This window comes from Oryx dammah, unplaced genomic scaffold (genome assembly GCF_014754425.2).
Source record: "Oryx dammah isolate SB20612 unplaced genomic scaffold, SCBI_Odam_1.1 HiC_scaffold_8, whole genome shotgun sequence".
NCBI classification, from domain to species: Eukaryota; Metazoa; Chordata; class Mammalia; order Artiodactyla; family Bovidae; genus Oryx; species Oryx dammah.
Window position 1 is genome coordinate 52,335,796 of NW_024070192.1, and position 23,460 is coordinate 52,359,255.

The 23,460-nt window shown below is 39.1% G+C and overlaps 1 protein-coding gene and 1 pseudogene across 1 annotated transcript in view; one reads left to right on the plus strand and one right to left on the minus strand.

Moving 5' to 3' along the window:
• PPM1E (protein phosphatase, Mg2+/Mn2+ dependent 1E) overlaps positions 1-23,460 on the minus strand; it is a 226,510-nt gene that overhangs the window by 145,282 nt on the left and 57,768 nt on the right. The gene's annotated exons all lie outside the window — the stretch shown is intronic.
• On the plus strand, positions 12,010-12,128 carry LOC120867498 (annotated as a pseudogene).

The following is a 23,460-nucleotide window of genomic DNA, read 5'->3' on the forward strand; positions in this document are numbered from 1 at the left end:
TTTTATTATTTTTTTCAAGAGGATCTGCCTCCAAGAAGGTTCACTCTCACAGGTGTTAACAGGAAGCCTCTGTTGACAGAAGGCCTCAATTCCTCTCTATGATGGCTACTGCACAGGGCTGCTTGACAGTGATAATGATCTAAGTAATCTAAGGCAGAAAGCAAGGAAAAGTCACATGTCTTTTATAGGGTAGCCTCAGAAGTCATATGCTTCTACCGTATTCTATTGTTTATACAGACCAACTATAATAAAATGTGAAAGATGACTACACAAAGGCATAAACACAGGAGGTGGGGATCACTGGGGTCCAGATAGCGGTTGGCTCTCTCAGCCAGAAAAATGCTTACACATACATCTAACAAAATATATGGATAGATATGTTTACTGAGAACTACAAAATGCTAATCAAAGAAAAAAAGATGGCCTAAGTAACCAGAGAGACGTAGCAAGTTCATGAATTGGAAGATTTAACATAGTAAAGATACCAGTTCTCACAAAATTTATCTGAAATTGGTTTAATCGATTCCTATAAAATCTTAATAGGATATTTCTGTAGATATAGAGAAGATATAGAGAATTCTATATATATATATACATATATCTATATAAACATATATAGATATATGTTTCTAAAATTTATATGGAAAGGCAAAGAAAGTAGAATAGCTAATTTTGAAAAGAAAAGAATATGGGAAAATTGCACTATTCTTTTTAAGACTTACTATGTAGATAACGGGCTTCCCGGGTAGCTCAGCTGCTAAAGAATCCACCTGCAAAGCAGAACGCCCAGGTTCAATTCCTCAACTAGGAAGTTCCTTTGGAGAAGGGATAGGCTACCCACTCCAGTATTCTTGGGCTTCCGTGGTGGCTCAGACAGTAAAGAGTGTTAGTTGCTCAGTGTGTCTGACTCTTTGCAGTCCCATAGATTGAACCTGCCAGGCCTCTCTGTCCATGGAACTTTCCAGGCAAGAATACTGGAGTGGGTAGCCATTCCCTTCTCCAAAGGATCTTCCCAACCCAGGGATCGAATCTGGTCTCCTGCAATGCAGGTAGATTCTTTACTCTTTGAGCTACTCAGGAAGCCAGAAGGCAGTAATGAATCTGCCTGTAATGCGGGAGACCTGGGTTCAATTACTGGGTTGAAAGATCCCCTGGAAGAGAGCATGGCATCCACTTCAGTATTTTTGCCTGGAGAATCCCCATGGACAGAGAAGCCTGGGGTCACAAAGAGCTGGACATGACTGAGAGACTAATAAGCAAGCATAGCACATGTAGATAAAAGTAATAAAGATAGTGGTATTAGTAGATAGAGAGACACAGAGATCAATAAAACAGAATAAAGACTCCAGAAACAGATTCACACACATACAGACAAGTAATTTTTGGCAAAGCATAAAAGCAATTCAATAAAGAAAAGACAGTCTTCTTCACAAATGGTCACCTATATTCAAAACTATTAACTCTGACCTAAACCTCATAATGTATACAAAAATTAACTCCAAATGGATCATAGATATAAATGCAATACTTTAAAAATTTTAGGAGAAACTTTGTGACTTAAATTTACATAAAAAGTTAACAGTTACGACCCCAAAAGTATAATCTATGAGAGAAAAAAGTCAGACTTTATCAAACTTAAAAACTTTTCCCCTGTGAAAGATATTGTTGAAAGAATAAAAGACAAATTCGGAGAAAATAGTATTAGTGGATCACATGTTTGATATAGTAATTATATCCAGAATATATAAAGAACTCTCTAAAACCAACAGAAATACTATGGACCTAACAGAAGCAGAAGATATTAAGAAGAGGTGCCAAGAATACACAGAAGAACTGTACAAAAAAGATCTTCACGACCCAGATGATCGCAATGGTGTGATCACTCACCTAGAGCCAGACATCCTGGAATGTGAAGTCAAGTGGGCCTTAGGAAGTATCACTACGAACAAAGCTAGTGGAAGTAATGGAATTCCAGTTGAGCTATTTCAAATCCTGAAAGATGATGCTGTGAAAGTACTGCATTCAATATGCCAGCAACTTCGGAAAACTCAGCAGTGGCCAAAGGACCAGAAAAGGTTAGTTTTCATTCCAATCCTAAAGAAAGGCAATGCCAAAGAATGCTCAAACTACTGCACAATTGCACTCATCTCACACGCTAGTAAAGTAATGTGCAGAATTCTCCAAGCCAGGCTTCAGCAATACGTGAACCATGAACTTTCTGATGTTCAAGCTGGTTTTAGAAAAGGCAGAGGGACCAGAGATCAATTTGCCAAAATCTGCTGGATCACTGAAAAAGCAAGAGAGTTCCAGAAAAACATCTATTTCTGCTTTATTGACTGTGCCAAAGCCTTTGACTGTGTGGATCACAAGAAACTGTGGAAAATTCTGAAAGAGACGGCAATTCCAGACCACCTGACCTGCCTCTTGGGAAACCTGTATGCAGGTCAGGAAGCAACAGTCAGAACTAGGTATGGAACAACAGACTGGTTCCAGATAAGAAAAGGAGTGCGTCAAGGCTGTATATTGTCACCCTGCTTATTTAACTTATATGCAGGGTACATCATGAGAAACGCTGGGGTAGATGAAGCACAAGCTGGAATCAAGACTGCCGGGAGAAATATCAATAACCTCAGATATGCAGATGATACCACCCTTATGGCAGAAAGTGAAGAAGAACTAAAGAGCCTCTTGACGAAAGTGAAAGAGGAGAGTGAAAAAGTTGGCTTAAAGCTCAACATTCAGACAACGAAGATCATGGTGTCCAGACCCACTGCTTCATGGCAAATAGATGGGGAAACAGTGGAAACAGTGGTTGACTTTATTTTTCTGGGCTCCAAAATCACTGCAGATGGTGATTGCAGCCATGAAAAAGATACTTGCTCCTTGGAAGGAAAGTTATGACCAATCTAGACAGCATATTAAAACATAGAGATATTACTTTGTCAACTAAGGTCCATCTAGTCAAGGCAACGGTTTTTCCAGTAGTCATGTATGGATGTGAGAGTTGGACTGTAAAGAAAGCTGAGTGCTGAAGAATACATGCTTTTGAGCTGTGGTGCTGGAAAAGACTTTTGCAAGTCCCTTGGACTGCAAGGAGATCCAACCAGTCTATCCTAAAGGAGATCAGTCCTGGGTGTTCACTGGAAGGACTGATGTTGAAGCTGAAACTCTAATACTTTGGCCACCTGATGTGAAGAGCTGACTCACTGGAAAAGACCCTGATGCTGGGAAAGATTGAGGGTAGGAGGAGAAGGGGACAATAGAGGATGAGATGATTGGATGTCATCACCAACTCAATGGACATGAGTTTGGGTGAACTCTGGGAGTTGGTGATGGACAGGGAGGCCTGACGTGCTGCAGTTCATGGGGTCGCAGAGTTGGACACGACTGAGTGACTGAACTGAAAACCAGCAGTAAATAATCCAATTAGAAAATGGACAAAAACAAACAAAAAGATAAATGCAAGGTAAATATGCACATGAAAAGATGTTCAACATTATTACCCATTACAGAATGCAAATTAAAGCTACCACGAGATACCACTACACATTTATTAGAATGGCTAAAATTAAAAGTACTGACAATAATGTACTGTGTTTAACTGTCCACTGAAATTCTGAAATTCATATCTACTTGGTACCTCAGAATGTGATCTTACTTAGAAAAAAGGGTCTCTGCAGATGCAGTTAATGAAAATGAGGTTATCAGGATCAGAATAGGTCTGAAATTCAATGACTGATATCCTTATAAGACCATGTGAACATATACAGAGTGGATATATACAGAGAGGAAGACAGCCATATGAAGACAGAGGCAGAGACTGGAGTTTTGCAGCCACAACACAAGGAACACCAAGACTGCTGGCAGCTACCAGAAGACAGGACAGACAAGTGGAGTGTTTTTTTTCCTCAGAGCATGGCCCTGCTATCAGCTTGACTTCTAACTTCTAGCCTACATAACTATGGAAGAATAAATTACCACCTCGTTTACTTATTTGTTATCACAGCCCTAGGAAACAAATACCAAGTGAGAGTAAGGATATGGAGCAATAGGATCTTTCACACACGGCTGGTGGGAATGTAAAATGGTACTGTCACCTGGAAAACTGGCAATTTCTCATACAGTTAAACACAACACAACTCATAATCACACTCCTGAGTATTATCCAAGAGAATTAAACTATTTTCACACACAAATCTCCACATGAATGTTCATAATAAGCTTTATCTGTAGTAGTCAAAAGTTAGAAACAACAGATATATCCTTCAATGGATGAATGGAAAATTAAGCTGTGGAATATCCATACAATGGACTACCACTCAGTAATAAAAATGAATGAACTATTAATAATGTAACAGTTAGATCTCAAGGGCATTACGCTGAGTGAAAAAAAACTCAAAAGGTCATAATTATATGATTGACATAACATTCTCAAAATGACAAAATTATAGTGATATAGATGGGTGGCTGCTAGAGGTTAGGGCTGGGAGGGCATGTGGGAGAGTTTCTTTGGGAGTTCTATATTCCAGTTGTGGTGATGGCTATATGAATTTATACATGCAATAAAATCTTAGCTCTACACAGCAGGAAAAAAAAATTAAGAGTTAATGTAAATTGTAGTGAAATCCAAATATGGTCTCTAGTTTAGTTAATGAACAGTACTGCATTAATGTTAATTTTCTGGTTTTGACACTATGGTTATACAGTTTGCGGCTTCCCTGGTGGTAATCCATCTGCTTGCAATGCAGGAGAATCTGCCTATAAGGCAGGTCTGACCTCTGGGTCAGGAAGATCCCTGGAGAATGGAATGGCTACCCACTCCAGTATTCTTGCATGAAGAATTCCATGCAAGTCATGTATCAGTAAATCACTTAAGTCACTATATTATTTAGCCTACAGTACTCTCTTACAGTATCTTAACAAAATACATACACAAAGATGCAGGTAGTAATAAATTTTCATCCATTTGTACTCATATATGAATTTGGCTTTCGGCTTCAGTTATTTGCATTTATTTGTTGGTAAATGTATGCTTCAGAGGCTTGGAAAAGAAAGCAGATTTTCCTCACCTTTTCCCCATAGTTTTCTGATGATATCCAATCAGTCATACAGAAACAGCTGTTGTTACTGGGGGAAGCTGGGTGAAGAATACATATGAACGCTACTATTTTTGCAACTTTCATATGTATTTAAAATTATTATTTGTTTAAAGTCTTAAATTATTTTTACTTTATTATAACTCTTAACCTATAACCCGAAGTTGTGATATAAATATATTGGGGGATGGGAGTAAGTAGCAGCAAGAGTTCAGTTTAGTTCAGTCTCTCAGTCCTGTCTGACTCTTTGTGACCCCATGTACTGCAACACACCAGGCCTCCCTGTCCATTACCAGCTCCTGGAGTATACTCAAACTCATGTCCATTGAGTCAGTGATGCCATCCAACTATCTCATTCTCTGTCGTCCCCTTCTCCTCCTGTCCCCAATCCCTCCCAGCATCAGGGTCTGGTCAAACGAGTCAGTTCTTCACATCCGGTGGCCAAAGTATTGGAGTTTCAGCTTCAATATCATACCTTCCAATGACTGTTCAGGACTGATTTCCTTTAAGATGGACAGGCTGGATCTCCTTGCAGTCCAGGGGACTCTCAGGAGTCTTCTCCAACACCACAGTTCAAAAGCATAAATTCTTCGGCAGCTTCTTTATAGACCGCTCTCACATCCATACATGATTACAGGAAAAACCACAGCTTTCATTAGATGGACCTTTGTTGGCAAAGTAATGTCTCTCCTTTTTAACATGCTCTTTAGGTTGGTCATAGCTTTTCTTCCAAGGGACAAGCATCTTTTAATTTCATGGCTGCAGTCACCATCTGAAGTGATTTTTGAGCCCCAAAACACAAAGTCTGCCACTGTTTCCACTATTTCCCCATCTATTTGCCATGAAGTGATGGAACCAGATGCCATGATCTTAGTTTTTTGAATGTTGAATTTTCAGCCAACATTTTCACTCTCCTCTTTCACTTTCATCAAGAGGCTCTTTAGTTCTTCACTTTCGGCCATAAAGGTGGTGTCATCAGCATATCGAAGAAGGAGATTATTGATATTTCTCCCGGCAATCTTGATTCCAGCTTGTGCTTCACCCAGCCAGGCGTTTCTCATGATGTACTCTGCATATAAGTTAAATAAGTAGAGTGACAATATACATCCTTGATGTACTCCTTTCCTGATTTTGAATGAGTCTGTTATTCCATGTCCAGTTCTAACTGCTGCTTTCTGACCTGCATACAGATTTCTCAGGAGGCAGGTCAGGTGGTCTGGTATTCCCATCTCTTGAAGAATTTTCCACAGTCTGTTGTGATCCACACAAAGTCTTTGGAATAATCAATAAAGCAGAAATAGATGTTTTTCTGGAACTCTCTTGATTTTTTGATGATCCATCTAATGGATGTTGGCAAATTGATCTCTGGTTCCTCTGCTTTTCCTAAATCCAGCTTGAACATCTGGAATTTCACAGCTCACATACTATTGAAGCCTGGCTTGGAGAATTTTGAGCATTACTTTGCAAGTGTGTGAGATGAGTGCAATTGTGCGGTAGTTTGAGCATTCTTTGGCATTGCCTTTCTTTGGGATTGGAATGAAAACTGACCTTTTCCAGTCCTGTGCCACTGCTGTGTTTTCCAAATTTGCTGGCATATTGAGTGCAGCACTTTCATAGCATCATCTTTTAGGGTTTGAAACAGCTCAACTGGAACTCTGTCACCTCCAGTAGCTTTGTTCGTAGTGATGCTTCCTAGGGCCCACTCTACTTCACATTCCAGGATGTCTTGCTCTAGGTGGGTGATCATACCATCACAATTATCTGGGTCGTGAAGATCATTTTTATATAGCTCTTTAGTGTATTCTTGCCACCTCTTCTTAATATCTTCTGCTTCTGTTAGGTCCAGACCATTTCTGTCCTTTATTGCATCCATCTTTGCATGAAATGTTCCCTTAGTATCTCTAATTTTCTTGAAGAGATCTCTAGTCTTTCCTCTTCTGTTGTTTTCCTCTATTTCTTCTCACTGACCACTGAGGAAGGCTTTCTTATCTCTCCCTGCTATTCTTGGGAACCCTGCATTCAAATGGGTATATCTTTGCTTTTCTCCTTTGCCTTTAGCTTCTCTTCTTTTGTCAGCTATTTGTAAGGCCTCCTCAGCCAGCCTTTTTGCCTTTCTGGATTTCTTCTTCTTGGGGATGCTCTGGTCACTGCCTCCTATACAATGTCACGAACCTCGGTCCATAGTTCTTCAGGCACTCTGTCTATCGGATCTAATCCCTTGAACCTATTTTTCACCTCCATTGTATAATCATAAGGAATTTGATTTAGATCACACCTGAATAGTCTACTGGTTTTCCCTACTTTCTTCAATTTAAGTCTGAATTTGGCAATAAGGAGTTCATGATCTGAGCCACAGGCAGCTCCGTCTTGTTTTTGCCGACTATATAGAGCCTCTCCATTTTTGGCTGCAAAGAATTTAATCAATCTGATTTCAGTATTGACCATTCAGTGATGTCTGCATGTAGAGTCTTCTCTTGTGTTGTTGGAAGAGGGTGTTTGCTATGACCAGTGCATTTTCTTGGCAAAACTCTATTAGTCTTTGCCCTGCTTCATTCCTCATTCCAAGGCCAAATTTGCCTGTGACTCCAGGTGTTTCCTGACTTCCTACTTTTGCATTCCAGTCCCTTATAATGAAAAGGACATCTTTTTTGGGTGTTAGTTTTAAAAGGTCTTGCGGGTCTTCACAGAACCGTTCAACTTCTGTTTCTTCAGCATTATTGGTTGGGGCATAGACTTGGATTACTGTGATATTGAATGGTTTGCCTTGGAGACGAACAGAGATCATTCTGTTGTTTTTGAGATTGCATCCAAGTACTGCATTTCGGACTCTTTTGTTGACTATGAGGGCTACTCCATTTCTTCTAAGGGATTCCTGCCCACAGTAGTAGGTATAGTGGTCATCTGAGTTAAATTCACCCATTCCAGTCCATTTTAGTTTGCTGATTCCTAAAATGTTGACGTTCACTCTTGCCATGTCCTCTTTGACCACTTCCAATTTGCCGATTCACGGACCTAACATTCCAGGTTCCTATGCAATACTGCTCTTTTCAGCATTGGATTTTACTTTCATCACCAGTCACATCCACAACTGGGTGTAGTTTTTGCTTTGGCTCCGTCTCCTCATTCTTTCTTGAGTTATTTCTCCACAGATCTCCAGTAGCATAGTGGGCACCTGCCAACCTGAGGAGTTCATCTTTCAGTGTCCTATATTTTCGTACTTTCATACTGTTCATGGGGTTCTCAAGGTAAGAATACTAAAGTGGTTTGCCATTCCCTTCTCCAGTGGACCACACTTTGTCAGAACTCTCCATCATGACCTGTCCATCTTGGGTGGCCCTACACGGCCTGGCTCATTGTTTCGTTGAGTTAGACAAAGCTGTGGTCCATGTGATCAAATGGTTTAGTTTTCTGTGATTGTGGTTTTCAGTTTGTCTGCCCTCTGATGGAGAAGGGTTAAGAGGCTTATGGAAGCTTCCTGATGGGAGAGACTGAGGGGGACACTGGATCTTGTTCTGATGGGCGGGGCCATGCTCAGTAAATGTTTACTATAATTCTCTGTTGATGGGTGGAGCTGTGTTCCCTCCCTGTTGTTTACTTGGGGCCAAACGACGGTGGAGGTAATGAAAATAATGGCGACCTCCTTCAAAAGGACCAATGCATGTACTGCTACAGTCAGTGCTCCCACCCCTGCAGCAGGCCACCACTGACCCATGCCTCTGCCGGAGATTCCTGGACACTCCCGGTTAAGTCTGAGTCAGTCTCTTATGGGGTCACTGCTCCTTTCTCCTGCATCCTGGTGCGTACAAAGTTCTGTTTGTGCCCTCCAAGAGTCTTATTTCCCAGTCCTGTGTAAGTTCTGGCAGCTCTCGGTGGGGTTAATGGCAACCTCCTCCAAGAGGGCTTATGCCATACCCAAGAGTTGATATGTAAGAATTGGATAAGATCCTAAGTCTTTACCTCCTAAAATAAGAAACAGATTTTAGAATTGAAAAAGCATGAGACAGAAATAGAAACATTCTCTAGAGACATAGAGGTAAATTCGAGAAACAAACTAAAGAATTAAAAATTGTTGCCTCAGGAAATTCCCTGGCAGTCCAGTAGTTAAGACTCTGAGCTTCCACCGCAGGGAGCACAGGTTCCATCTCTGTTCAGAGAACCAAGATCCCACATGTACAACCAGAAAAAAAAAAAGTTGCCTCTGATGAGGAATTGGGTAGAGAAGGGGTAAGAGACTGTTCTTTCTTATTATAAAATTTATAGCATACTATTATACTTTATCCTAAAAAACTGCACATGTTATACTGAACAAAAATGAAATTATTTAAAAAATCTACAGTTTCCAATGTTCTACTCCCAGACCTACTATGTAACCATATGTTAATAGATCCACATATTTCAATTACCTTAAGATTTTTAAAAGGTTCAAACTTTGGTTTCGTTGGATAAAGCATTAGTGTCAGATCATGGACTTAAAGCCCAATGCAGTCTTTAGCATATGTCATGGACTCAAAAATGCACCCTCAACCCTGACAGCAGATTTAAATAAACATGCAAGTCATTAAAAACTGAACCAAGAAAAAAGAGCTTAAATGGGTCAGTATAATCCATCACCACAATGCAAAGCCTCCTTAAAAAAGTCATATAGACAGTAAGTAAAAGACTCTTTGTACATGAAGGAAAATAATTTATACTGACAAGTTAAAACTAATTTCTCTCTTGCAATCTAAAATGATAGTAGTCAATAATTTTTATCATATATTTGGATTAAATGTACCTTTAGTGTACTCTCCTCCTTCAATATAGCTTATCTTTGAGGTTCTGGTGAATTTTAGTTGCCATAACAACCTGAGTAAACCCTTTATTGCTGTAGATATCTGTAGCTATTTATAAATGCAACAGCTGGATCTGTCCAGCTAATTTCTTTTATAAGATACAAAAGAAGTGTTCATTTGTTCTGAAGAAACTTGAGGAAAATGTCAGGGACCATTAAAAGTAAATTTTCATATTTTTAAATATAGAAGTGTACTACAAAATATACAGAATAAGTCAGAAAATGCCTGTCAGCACTGTTTCCTAAAGAAATATCAATATAAACACCTAAGCTTTCTAAATTGTCAACCATTTTCTGAACAGAAAAAAGCTTATTTTAAGTGTATTTCTTCTTTTCATAGTTTAAAAAAATTCAAGACAATACTCAAAGAAGTAAACATTAGCATTTATATAAAACAATATTTATCAGCAGGTAGGGCAAACTAAATTCATTAAGAAAAACAGAATAAGTATTTTAAAGGTGAATCCTTTCCCTTTTCAAAATGATTATATTGATTTTATTAAAATACTAATAATATTTAGAATGGAGAAATGCCTATCTTCTCTGATAGGATTATTTGAGCACACAAGATTTAAAAATAAAAAGTTTAAACACAACGTTGTAAAGCAATTATCCTCCAATTAAAAAATAATAAAAATAAAACAATGCCAAAAAAATAAATAAAAGGTTTATTCTGCAGCATGCAGCAGCTGATTAGGAGTTCTTAAACAGGGTAAGAAGTTCTTACACAGGGCCCATGCTATATAGTCTCCAAAGTGTTGGCCCAGTAGATCACTCAGATTAAGACTGCAATATTTAGGACAACTTACAATTTTTACCCACAGGGAAAAAACTGTTTTAAATTACATATAAATAAATTCATTGACTGATATTATTACATATATTTTTCTACCCTGGATTGGGAATTTTTTCTGTGTGCTCATCTCCTTTTTAACCCTTTCTCCAAGTATGATTTGTATGTTTTTGAAACAAATATAGTATCTTATATATCTTATATTTAATTTATATGAAAATTAAATATCTACAGTGTCTATATTTAACATAATCTATACTTAATTTTACAAAAATTAAAGAATGTACAAAAGACAGTTTCCTAAGTAAATAAAATTAAGAACCAAACAATGGGCAATTCAAATAGCAGTAGCAATGTTATTCCAAATTTCAAAGATTAACAATAGATGCATAAAAACTATTCTCCTATATTCATTTTTGCTGTATTTTGATATAAAACATATTCAAATATTAAATGAGGCCTTTCCCCTTTCACCTAGATCTTTTGGAGAACTGCATAATTAAAATCCTAAGAAACCATTCCTGTGCGTGGAATTTCAAGTAAGTCTGCCTTTCATGAAAGTACCCACATGATTATTTCTCCAATACTTTTATAGTTCCTTTCCTGGCCATTCCATTCCTTGAGCAATTTATTGAAAGTGCTTATATGGCAGCAATATGCCCACTTATGTTTTTCTTCAACTAGACAATTTTCCTTGGGTGACATAAATGAGGATAAGACTTTATTCTTACACTTTGCCTTAATAGTTTAAAATGTACTCACATATATTATCTGCTTTGACATAGGTAAGCTGTTATTCTCATTTTGAAAATCAGAAAAAAAAAAAAAAAGGCTAGAAGCGTTTGCCTTAGGTCAAACCAGAAGAGCAAGAATAATCAGAACTCAGCTCTCTTGACATACCTTTTTCACAGCATTTTGCTGCCTCCCAATTTTAAGTGACAAGGAGGAGAGACTGGTGTGACTGACTCTGGCAGCCTGCAGTTGTTACAAACCCTGAACAACAGAATCAATTACAATCTATATTCCCTAACAGCCATGGTCGACCTGTCTGATATCACAGCTTTATTAACCACAGGTTTAAACTTATGCTTGTAAAAATTTCTTTACAAAAAAAAAAGAAAAAAGCACATTCTTTTCCAAAAAAGAACCACCTATCAGACTCAAACTTGCACATTTTCTATTTATAGCCAATCAGTGTTTAAAACAGGAATCATCTTAATCAAAGAGCAAGTTTACAAATGGCTAGGGGATATACCTTTAGGAATGTGAATACACTATTTTTAGCAAACACTTAAATCCACACCACCCTGAACGCACCCGACCTCCTCTGATCTTGGAAGCAAAGCAGGGTTGGGCCTGGTTAGTACTTGGATGGGAGACCGCCTGGGAATACCGGGTGCTGTAGGCTTTTGAGACTTCACTTGTGGCTCAGACGGTAGGGCGTCTGCTTGCAATGTGGGAGACCGATGTTCAACCCCTAGGTTGGGTAGATCCCCTGGAGAAGGAAATGGCAACCCACTCCAGTACTCTTGCCTGGAAAATCCCATGAATAGAGGATCCTTGTAGCTACAGTCCATGGGGTCGCAAAGAGTCGGACACAACTGAGCGACTTCACTTAAATCCTAGTATGAGGCTAGAATAAAACAGAAAATGAAAACAGAAGAATGTCCAACTTTGACATTCTTCCTACCAGTTAACAATATGGTATATGCTTTTTCATTTCAGTTGCTCAGTCGTGTCCGACTCTTTGCGACCCCATGAACCACAGCAAACCAGGCCTCCCTCAGTTCAGTTAAGTTCAGTCGCTCAGTCGTGTCCACCTCTTTGAGACCCCATGAATCGCAGCACGCCAGGCCTCCCTGTAAATCACCAACTCCCAGAGTTCACTCAGGCTCACGTCCATCGAGTCAGTGATGTCATCCAGCCATCTCATCCTGTCGTCCCCTTCTCCTCCTGCCCCCAATCCCCCCCAGCATCAGAGTCTTTTCCAATGAGTCAACTCTTTACATGAGGTGGCCAAAGTACTGGAGCTTCAGCTTTAGCATCATTCCTTCCAAAGAAATCCCAGGGCTGATCTCCTTCAGAATGGACTGGTTGGATCTCCTTGCAGTCCAAGGGACTCTCAAGAGTCTTCTTCAACACCACAATTCAAAAGCATCAATTCTTCAGCGCTCAGCTTTCTTTACAGTCCAACTCTCACATCCAGACATGACCAGTGGAAAAACCACAGCCTTGACTAGACGTACCTTTGTTGGCAAAGTAATGTCTGTGCTTCTGAATATACTATCTAGGTTGGTCATAACTTTTCTTCCAAGGAGTAAGCGTCTTTTAATTTCATGGCTGCAGTCACCATCTGCAGTGATTTTGCAGCCCCCAAAAATAAAGTCTGACACTGTTTCTACTGTTTCCCCATCTCTTTCCCATGAAGTGATGGGACCAGATGCCATGATCTTCGTTTTCTGAATGTTGAGCTTTAAGTCAACTTTTTCACTCTCCTCTTTCACTTTCATCAAGAGGCTTTTTAGTTCCTCTTCATTTTCTGCTATAAGGGTAGTGTCATCTGCATGTCTGAGGTTATTGATATTTCTCCCAGTAATCTTGATTCCAGTTTGTGCTTCTTCCAGCCCAGCATTTCTCATGATGTACTCTGCATATAAGTTAAATAAGCAGGGTGACAATATACAGCCTTGATGTACTCCTTTTCCTATTTGGAACCAGTCTGTTGTTCCATGTCCAGTTCTAACTGTTGCTTCCTGACCTGCATATAGGTTTCTCAAGAGGCAGGTTAGGTGGTCTGGTATTCCCATCTCTTTAAGAATTTTCCACAGTTTATTGTGATCCACACAGTCAAAGCCTTTGGCATAGTCAATAAAGCAGAAATAGATGCTTTTCTGGAACTCTCTTGCTTTTTCCACGTTCCAGCGGATGTTGGCAATTTGCTCTCTGGTTCCTCTGCCTTTTCTAAAACCGGCTTGAACATCAGGGAGTTCACAGTTCACGTAGTGCTGAAGCCTGGCTTGGAGAATTTTGAGCATTACTTTACTAGCGTGTGAGATGAGTGCAACTGTGCAGTAGTTTGAGCATTCTTTGGCATTGCCTTTCTTTGGGATTGGATTGAAAACTGACCTTTTCCAGTCCTGTGGCCACTGCTGAGTTTTCCAAATTTGCTGGCATATTGAGTGCAGCACTTTCACATCATCAGCTTTCAGGATTTGAAACAGCTTAACTGGAATTCCATCACCTCCACTAGCTTTGTTTGTAGTGATGCTTTCTAAGGCCCACTTGACTTCACATTCCAGGATGCCTGGCTCTAGGTGAGTGGTCACACCATCGTGATTATCTGAGTCATGAAGATCTTTTTTGTACAGTTCTTCTGTGTATTCTTGGTACCTCTTAATATCTTCTGCTTTTGTTAGGTCCATACCATTTCTGTCCTTTATCGAGCCCATCTTTGCATGAAATGTTCCCTTGGTATGTCTAATTTTCTTGAGGAGATCTCTAGTCTTTCCCATTCTATTGTTTTCCTCTACTTCTTTGCATTGTTCACTGAGAAAGGCTTTCTTATCTCTCCTTGTTATTCTTTGGAACTCTGCATTCAGATGCTTATATCTTTCCTTTTCTCCTTTGCTTTTCACAGCTATTTGTAAGGCCTCCCCAGACAGCCATTTTGGCTTTTTGCATTTCTTTTCCATGAGGATGGTCTTGATCCCTGTCTCCTGTACAATGTCACAAACCTCATTCCATAGTTCATCAGGCACTCTATCTATCAGATTTAGTCCCTTAAATCTATTTCTCACTTCCACTGTATAATCATAAGGGATTTGATTTAGGTCATAGCTGAATGGTCTGGTGGTTTTCCCTACTTTCTTCAATTTAAGTCTGAATTTGGCAATAAGGAGTTTATGATCTGAGCCACAGTCAGCTCCCAGTCTTGTTTTTGCTGACTGTATAGAACTTCTCCATCTTTGGCTGCAAAGAATATAATCAATCTGATTTCAGTGGTGACCATCTGGTGATGTCCATGTGTAGAGTCTTCTCTTATGTTGTTGAAGAGGGTGTTTGCTATGACCAGTGCATTTTCTTGGCAAAACTCTATTAGCCTTTGCTCTGCTTCATTCCGCATTCCAAGGCCAAATTTGCCTGTTACTCCAGGTGTTTCTTGACTTCCTCCTTTTGCATTCCAGTCCCCTGTAATGAAAAGGACATCTTTTTTGAGTGTTAGTTCTAAAAGGTCTTGTAGATCTTCACAGAACCGTTCAACTTCAGCATCTTCAGTGTTACTGGTTGGGGCATAGACTTGCATTACTGTGATACTGAATGGTTTGCCTTGGTCCCTGTCCATCACCAACTCCCAGAGTCCACCCAAATCTATGGCCATTGAGTTGGTGATGCCATGCAACCCTCTCATCCTCTGTCATCCCTTTCTCCTCCTGCCCTCAATCTTTCCCAGCATCAGTGTCTTTTCAAGTGAGTCAGCTCTTCGCATCAGGTGGCCAAAGTATTGGAGTTTCAGCTTCAGCATCACTCCTTCCAATGAACACCCAGGACTGATCTCCTTTAGGATGGACTGGTTGGATCTCCTTGCAGTCCAGGGGACTCTCAAGAGTCTTCTCCCACACCACAGTTCAAAAGCATCAATTCTTCGGTGCTCAGCGTTCTTCACAGTCCAACTCTCACATCCAGACATGACCACTGGAAATACCATAGCCTTGACTAGACGGATGTTTGTTGGCAAAGTAATGTCTCTGCTTTTGAATATGCTATCTAGATTGGTCATAACTTTCCTTCCAAGGAGTAAGCGTCTTTTAATTTCATGGCTGCAATCACCATCTGCAGTGATTTTGGAGCCCAAAAAAATAAAGTCTGACACTGTTTCCACTGTTTCCCCATCTCTTTCCCATGAAGTGATGGGACCAGATGCCATGATCTTCATTTTCTGAATGTTGAGCTTTAAGTCAACTTTTTCACCCTTCACTTTCAGTTTCATCAAGAGGCTCTTTAGTTCTTCACTTTCTGCCATAAGGGTGGTATCATCTGCATGTCTGAGGTTATTGATATTTCTCCCAGCAATCTTGACTTGAGCTTGCGCTTCATCTAGCCCAGCGTTTCTCATTCTGTACTCTGCATATAAGTTAAATAAGCAGGGTGACAATATACAGCCCTGACGTACTCCTTTTCCTATCTGGAACCAGTCTGTTGTTCCATGTCTAGTTCTAACTGTTGCTTCCTGATCTGCATGTAGGTTTCTCAAGAAGCAGGTCAGGTGGTCTGGTATTCCCATCTCTTTCAGAATTTTCCACAGTTTATTGTGATCCACAGAGTCTAAGGCTTTGGAATAGTCAATAAAGGAGAAATAGATGTTTTTCTGGAACTCTCTTGCTTTTTCAACAATGCAATTTGCTCTCTGATTCCTCTGCCTTTTCTAAATCCAACTTGAACATCTGGAAGTCCATGGTTCACGTACTGCTAAAGCCCAGCTTGGAGAATTTTAAGCATTACTTTACTAATATACATATATATATTTAATTGTTTACTTATGTATTTTTGACTGCACTGTGCAGCTTTCAGTATCTTAGTTCCCTGACCAGGGATCTAACCTGGCCTATGGCAGTGAAAGCACTGACACCTAAGCACTGAGAGCTAACCACTGGATTACCAGGGAATTCCCACAAATACTTTCAGGTTGTTCTAACCCTAATTATCAGCTAAAGTGAAAGTGTAGTCACTCAGTCTTTGTGACCCCATGGACTATGGCCCTCCAGGCTCCTCTGTCCATGGAGATTCTCCAGGCAAGAATACTGGAGTGGGTTGCCATTCCCTTCTCCAGGGCATCTTCGCAACCCAGGGATCAAACTCTGTCTCCCACATTGCAGGCAGATTCTTAACCATCTGAGCCACCAGGGAAGCCCAATTATTAGTTAAACCCATAACAAAATCAGAGGCAGGTTCATATTCTCTCCTACTTTGGGGGAGAGTGGGGACTGGGGTAAAATGGTGACACAGAGAGAGTGAAACTATCGTTCCAAATAAACAACCTACCACTGCTCATATTCTATAATGCCTGTTCCTATGTATATGCCTGCTAACCTCCGTCAGTACCCTGTTTCAGTGCCTCCTTTCTTTGATCTGTTTTCCAGCTTTTTTTAAATTCGTTCATTAGTTGTTGTTTACTTGTTATGTCATGGCTGATTCTTCATGACTTCATGGACTGTAGCCCACCAGGCTCCTCTGTGCCTAGGATTTCCCAAGCAAGAATACTGGTATGACTTCCCATTTCTAATCCAGGGGATCTTCACAACCCAGGGATGAAACCCACATCTCCTGCACTGGCAGGCAGATTCTTTACCACTGAGCCACCAGGGAAGCCTCTTGTTACTTGCCGACCTCATTATTATATCTTTCTTTCCATCTCTCTCTTTAGTAATCCTCATCTCGATCTAGGCAGTCTTTATCTTCTGTCTGCCAGATTCTTTCCTGATGCTGCCACCTCAACTCCCACTCAAGGCTTTGCCTTCACCAACTCATGCTTTAAAATTATCTCACTTTTTCCTTGATCATCGTTCAAAATCTCCTTACGTTGATGTATCTGACATAGTTATTAGAAAAGCTAGTTGATTAAAGTAGTTCATACCAAAAGGTGTGTAACTTAAATAACTGGTATCATTACAGACAGAATGCAGAGAGAAATTTAGCAAAGGACAATTTTCACACAATTCAGCCCACTCCCATCCCTGCCTCCAGCAAAGAATAATGGAGTTAGTAAGTCTAGGAAAACCCTTTCACAAATCCCATTAACTCTTAAAATAAGTTCCCCTCATTGTTGAAGACAACTTTAGATATTATTCCATTTCCATCTCTTACTAGTTTCCTGAGGCCCTAATATTTGCTCTAAAATGAAGAGAGTCCATTTCTATTATATTAGCAAAGTACCCACCTGCTCTAAGCTAGGTTAAATCAAATACCTAAAGTGTGTATACAAAGACACATGATTATCCTGGCTTCTCGGTGGCACTCACTGGAAAAGAGGCTTAAATATAGGACTCTTCATATTAAAATGAAATTGCTTCTTCTTTTCCTAGTGAACTCCTTCCTTCTAACCTGCAGCTGCTACTGCTGCTAAGTCACTTCAGTTGTGTCTGACTCTGTGTGACCCCAGAGACGGCAGCCCAGCAGGCTCGCCTGTCCCTGCGATTCTCCAGGCAACAATACTGGAGTGGGTTACCATTTCCTTCTCCAAGGCATGAAAGTGAAAAGTGAAAGTGAAGTCGCTCAATCATGTCCTACTCTTAGCGACGTTATGGACTGCAGCCTACCAGGCTCCTCCGTCCATGGGATTTTCCAGGCAAGAGTACTGGAGTTGGGTGCCAGTGCCTTCTCCCAGTCAGGTCACTATAAAAACACAAAGTTAAGCTGAACAACATTAATATTAATTTTTATATGAGATACATATATATAAAAGAATATAAACACAGGGATTGTTTACCATTTATACTTGAAAATTTTATACTAGAAAATTGTAGTAAGGTATTACAATTAGAATTAAGTATACAATTAAGTATTTCAGATTAAGTTTTGTTTTATTGTACACAAAATTTGGTGTCATAGTTTGTTATTCATACAGCACAGTAATCTGTTTAACTAAAATCAGTAGGACTACTGCTACTAACTCTTAATTATGACTTACTTGCACAAGGAATTTCTTTTATTCATGATATACTTTAAAGGTTTTTACTTTTAAATACTTTTGTATGCCTAGATGAAATAACTTAGCACACAGACACTAATTCTGTTGAGCTTTTAGCACAATCTGGAAACTATGATAAAAAACTGATGGGAACTCAAAATGGAGTAAAGACTTAAATGTAAGATTTGAAACTGTAAAATTCCTAAAAGAAAATATGGAGAAAAAAGGATATTAGTCTTGTCAATGATCTTTTTGGACTTGACACCAAAAGAACTGGCAATAAAAGCAAAAATAAACTAAGTGGCACTACCTCAAACTAAAAAGATTCTTTGCAGTATAGGAATTATCAACAAAATGAAAAGGCAACCTACAGAACAGGAGGAAATATTTGCAAGTCATATTTAATATCTAAACAGCAAAAGAAAAATAAGGAACCTGATTAAAAATGAGCAAAAAACCTGAATAGACATTTTTCCAAAGAAGACACACAGATGGCCAAAAGGTACATGAAAAGATCTTCAATACCACTAATCATTCAGTTCAGTTCAGTTGCTCGGTCGTGTCCGACTCTTTGCAACCCCATGAATCGCAGCACGCCAGGCCTCCCTGTCCATCACCATCTCCCAGAGTTCGCCCAAACTCATGTCCATCGAGTCGGTGATGCCATCAAGCCATCTCATCCTCTGTCGTCCCCTTCTCCTCCTGCCCTCAATCCCTCCCAGCCTCAGGGTCTTTTCCAGTGAGTCAACTCTTTGCATGAGGTAGCCAAAGTATTGGAGTTTCAGCCTCAGCATCACTCCTTCCAATGAACACCCAGGACTGATCTCCTTTAGGATGGACTGGTTGGATCTCCTTGCAGTCCAGGGGACTCTCAAGAGTCTTCTCCCACACCACAGTTCAAAAGCATCAATTCTTCGGTGCTCAGCGTTCTTCACAGTCCAACTCTCACATCCAGACATGACCACTGGAAACACCATAGCCTTGACTAGACAAATGTTTGTTGGCAAAGTAATGTCTCTGCTTTTGAATATGCTATCTAGGTTGGTCATAACTTTCCTTCCAAGGAGTAAGCGTCTTTTAATTTCATGGCTGCAATCACCATCTGCAGTGATTTTGGAGCCCCAAAAAATAAAGTCTGACACTGTTTCCACTGTTTCCCCATCTCTTTCCCATGAAGTGATGGGACCAGATGCCATGATCTTCATTTTCTGAATGTTGAGCTTTAAGCCAACTTTTTCACTCTGCTCTTTTACTAGGGTAATGCAAATCAAAACCACAATGAGATATCATCTCATGCTTGTTAAACTGGCTATTATCAAAAAGTCAAAAGGTAACAAGTATTCAAATATAGAGAAAAGGAAACCCTTCTGTACTACTGGTGGGAATGTAAATTGCTATAGCCATTATGGAAAACAGTATAGCAGTCCCCCAAAAATTAAAAATAGAACTACCACATGATCCAGCAATGCCACCCACTTCTGGGTATACAGCCAAAGGAAATAAAATCACTGTCTTGAAGAGGAATCTTGCACTCTCACGTTCACTACATTATTCACAGTAGCCAAGAAATGGGAACAACTTGATTGTGCATACACTGATCAGCAGATGAAGAAACTAGGTGTACATATACAATTACATATTATTTAGCATTAATGAAGAAGGAAATCCTATCATGTTTGAGAACATGGATAAACCTGGAGGGTGTTATGCTAAGTGAAAGAAGCCAGAGATAGAAAGACAAATACCACATTATTTTACTTATCTGTGGAATCTAAAAACAAAGTCAATTTCATACTGATAGAGAATAGAATGGTAATTACCAGAGACTAGGCGGGGGAGGGAAAAACAGGAAATATTGATCAAAGGGTATAAGCTGTCAGTTATAAGATGAATAAATTTGCAGCCTGGTGACTATAGTTAATGATAATGTATTGTACTTGAAATTTGTTAAGAGAGCAAATCTCAAGTGTTCTTACTACAAAATAGTAACTATGGGAGGTGATGGACATGTTAATTAGTTTGACTGTGATAATTATTTCATAATGTGTGTGTATATATATATATACATCAAAAAATCAGATGTATCACAATTATATACAATATATAAAGTATTAAAGTCATGTATATATGTGTTTTCTATTTAAGAGGTACATTCCTTTAAGACACTGATCATGTCTTATACAGCAATCTGAAACAGAAAAATAACATTTATTGCACATTAAATTGAGTCCTGGATCTCATTTAGCACATCACACATGTTCTATTATTTAATCATCCCAACAATCGTGTAAGGATTTCTATTTTCCTGATAAGAAACTTGAGGTTTGAAAGGTTAAGTACCTTGCTCAAGGTTACTATAATTAGTAAGAGGAGCCAGATTTAATTCCAAGTTTGTGTGACAACAAAACCCATGCCCTTTATCACTGTGTTTTACTGTTTCTCATGTATTCAAGAAAAAACATATAATTACAAGTATGGCTCAGGAAAGTCAACAACCATAACAACATTTATAGTATAAGATCTTATTTTATAAGGATTTATAAACAAAAAGAAGATTTTTACAAATTTGTTCACCAAAGATTTATTGAGCACTATCGGATTCCCTGACAGCTTAGTTGTTAAAGAATCTGCCTGCAATGCAGGAGACCCCGGTTCAATTCCTGGGTCAGGAAGATCCAACCGAGAAGAGATAGGCTATCCACTCCAGTATTCTTGGGCTTCCCTTCCCTGGTGGCTCAGCTGGTAAAAATCCACCTGCAGTGCAAGAGACCTGGGTTCAATCCCTGGGTTGGGAAGATCCCCTGGAGAAGGGAAGGGCTAACCATTCCAGTATTCTGGCCTGGAGAATTCCATGGACTATATAGTCCCTGGGGTCACAAAGAGGAGAACATTACTGAGCAACTTTCACTAGTATATACTATATGCATCATTGCTAATGAATGAGATACCAGAAAGATAGTGAACTTGGGGACTACATTAAATAAAAGAGTATACTAATTACAGTCTGTATATGGAAATAAGTAGCCTTTCTATAATTAATATCAACTATCTTTTTTCCTGAATTCTTAAAATAGTAATACAAAATGGTTTGGGCTCACCTTTATTACAAATTTATTAAGATAGGAATAAAGATAAATTTATTATCTTTGTTAGTGCCAATAAGCAGTCACTAAAATATGCTTTTTGGTAAAGATGTTCTGATTTAAATATGAATCTACTAGTTGTTAGCTTGAGTGACCTTAGGCAACTTATTTAACCTCTCTGTATGCCTCAAGTTCCTCATTTGTAACCTATAGATAATAAGAGTTCCTATTTGGTGGTTGCTGTGGGGGTTAAATAAGATAATGTGATGAAAGTACTCAGAACAGTTGAGTACTCAAGACAATTTATCTGTTATAGAACACTGTCTCTTTCCCCCCCCGCCCCGTTAAATATTATTTACCCTTTATCTAAGGTACCGATAATGGATGAGATTCTATATAAATTTAACTTTGGAAAAAAGAGTTTATTCCTCTTGGGAAAACTCAAGTATTTTCTAGGAAACAAGCAAAATTTAGTGTTCCATTATCATACAAGTTTCAGAATGCCTGGAAACCTTGAGTGTTAACTAGTTTGAGAAGTGGCATAATTTATTTATAGCATGTTTCACTTGCTGGAATGTAAGAATTTTTCTAGCTTCTCAGTATATGCATATCAAAGAAAGTGGTATTTAATACTTCCTTCAAATTTAGAGAAATGAAAAAAAGTACTAAAAAGGCAAATCTAGAAATGTTATTACCCCCAAATGATAACACATTTATAAAATTCTAAGACATCTCATATGTTAAAATGAAAAGTATATTTTCAAAATAAGGTATCAAAAAGCCTTCTAAAACTATCCTTTTAAACATAATGCCTGGCACAATCACTGGAAACCTTTGGCAATTCCTCAAAATTAAACATAGAATTATCATACAATCCAGTACTATCACTCCTAGGTGAATGAATAGTTACTACTTAATGAGGACAGGGGGCTTCCCTGGTAGCTCAGCTGGTTAAGGATCCACATGCAATGCAGGTGACCCCAGTTCGATCCCTGGGTCAGGAAGATCCCCTGGAGAAGGGAACAGCTACCCACTCCAGTATTCTTGCCTAGAGAATTCCATGGACAGAGGAGCTTGGTGGGCTACAGTCCATGGGGTTGCAAAGAGTTGGTCACAAGTGAAGTGACTTAGCACAGCACACAGTGAGTACAGAGCTTCTGGTTTGAGATGATGAAAAAGTTCTAGAGACAGTAACACAATACTGTGAATATATTTAATGCTTCTCAAGTGTACAATTAAAAATAATTAAAATAAGCTTAATGTTATGTATCTTGTTGTTCAGTCACTAAGTCATGTCTGATTCTTTGTGACCCCATGGATTGCAGCACGCCAGGCTTCCCTGTCCTTCACTATCTCCCAGAGTTTGCTCAAATTCACGTCCACTGAGTCAGTGATGCTCTCTAACCGTCTCAACCTCTGCCACACTCTTCATATCTTACCACAATAAAAAAGTTTCAAAAGACAAAATGCAAGAAGAATGTATACATCATATAGAATAAAGAGAAATATTTTTAAATGTAGAAATAGAATATCATTTATTCCACAGCTAAAATGGGAACTATAAAAAGTTCCTTTTAACATAGACAGTGAAAGAACAGAATTATTATGGCAATTCAACATCAAGATATTCTCATAACATATAACATCCTAAAAAGAGCAATTAACCTGTTACTCCTAAACCTAGACTCAAAAGCAATGTCAAAATCAGCCCTAGTAGATAATCACCATTTGATTTATATAATCTGATATGAAGCCTCTTCACAGCACTGAGAAAAACAACACAGAAACATTAAAAATATGCCTTGAAAGGAACAGTATTAACAAAGCTATAACTAAGTCAAGAGAAAGCCCATATTCACCTCACCCCTTATGGTAGCCCCAGTATAACATATGCTTTTTCCCAATGTTTAACTGTATTTCAAGCATGATACAGTGGTGGTCTGATGTGTAGGGGATCAAAAGCAGGACACCAC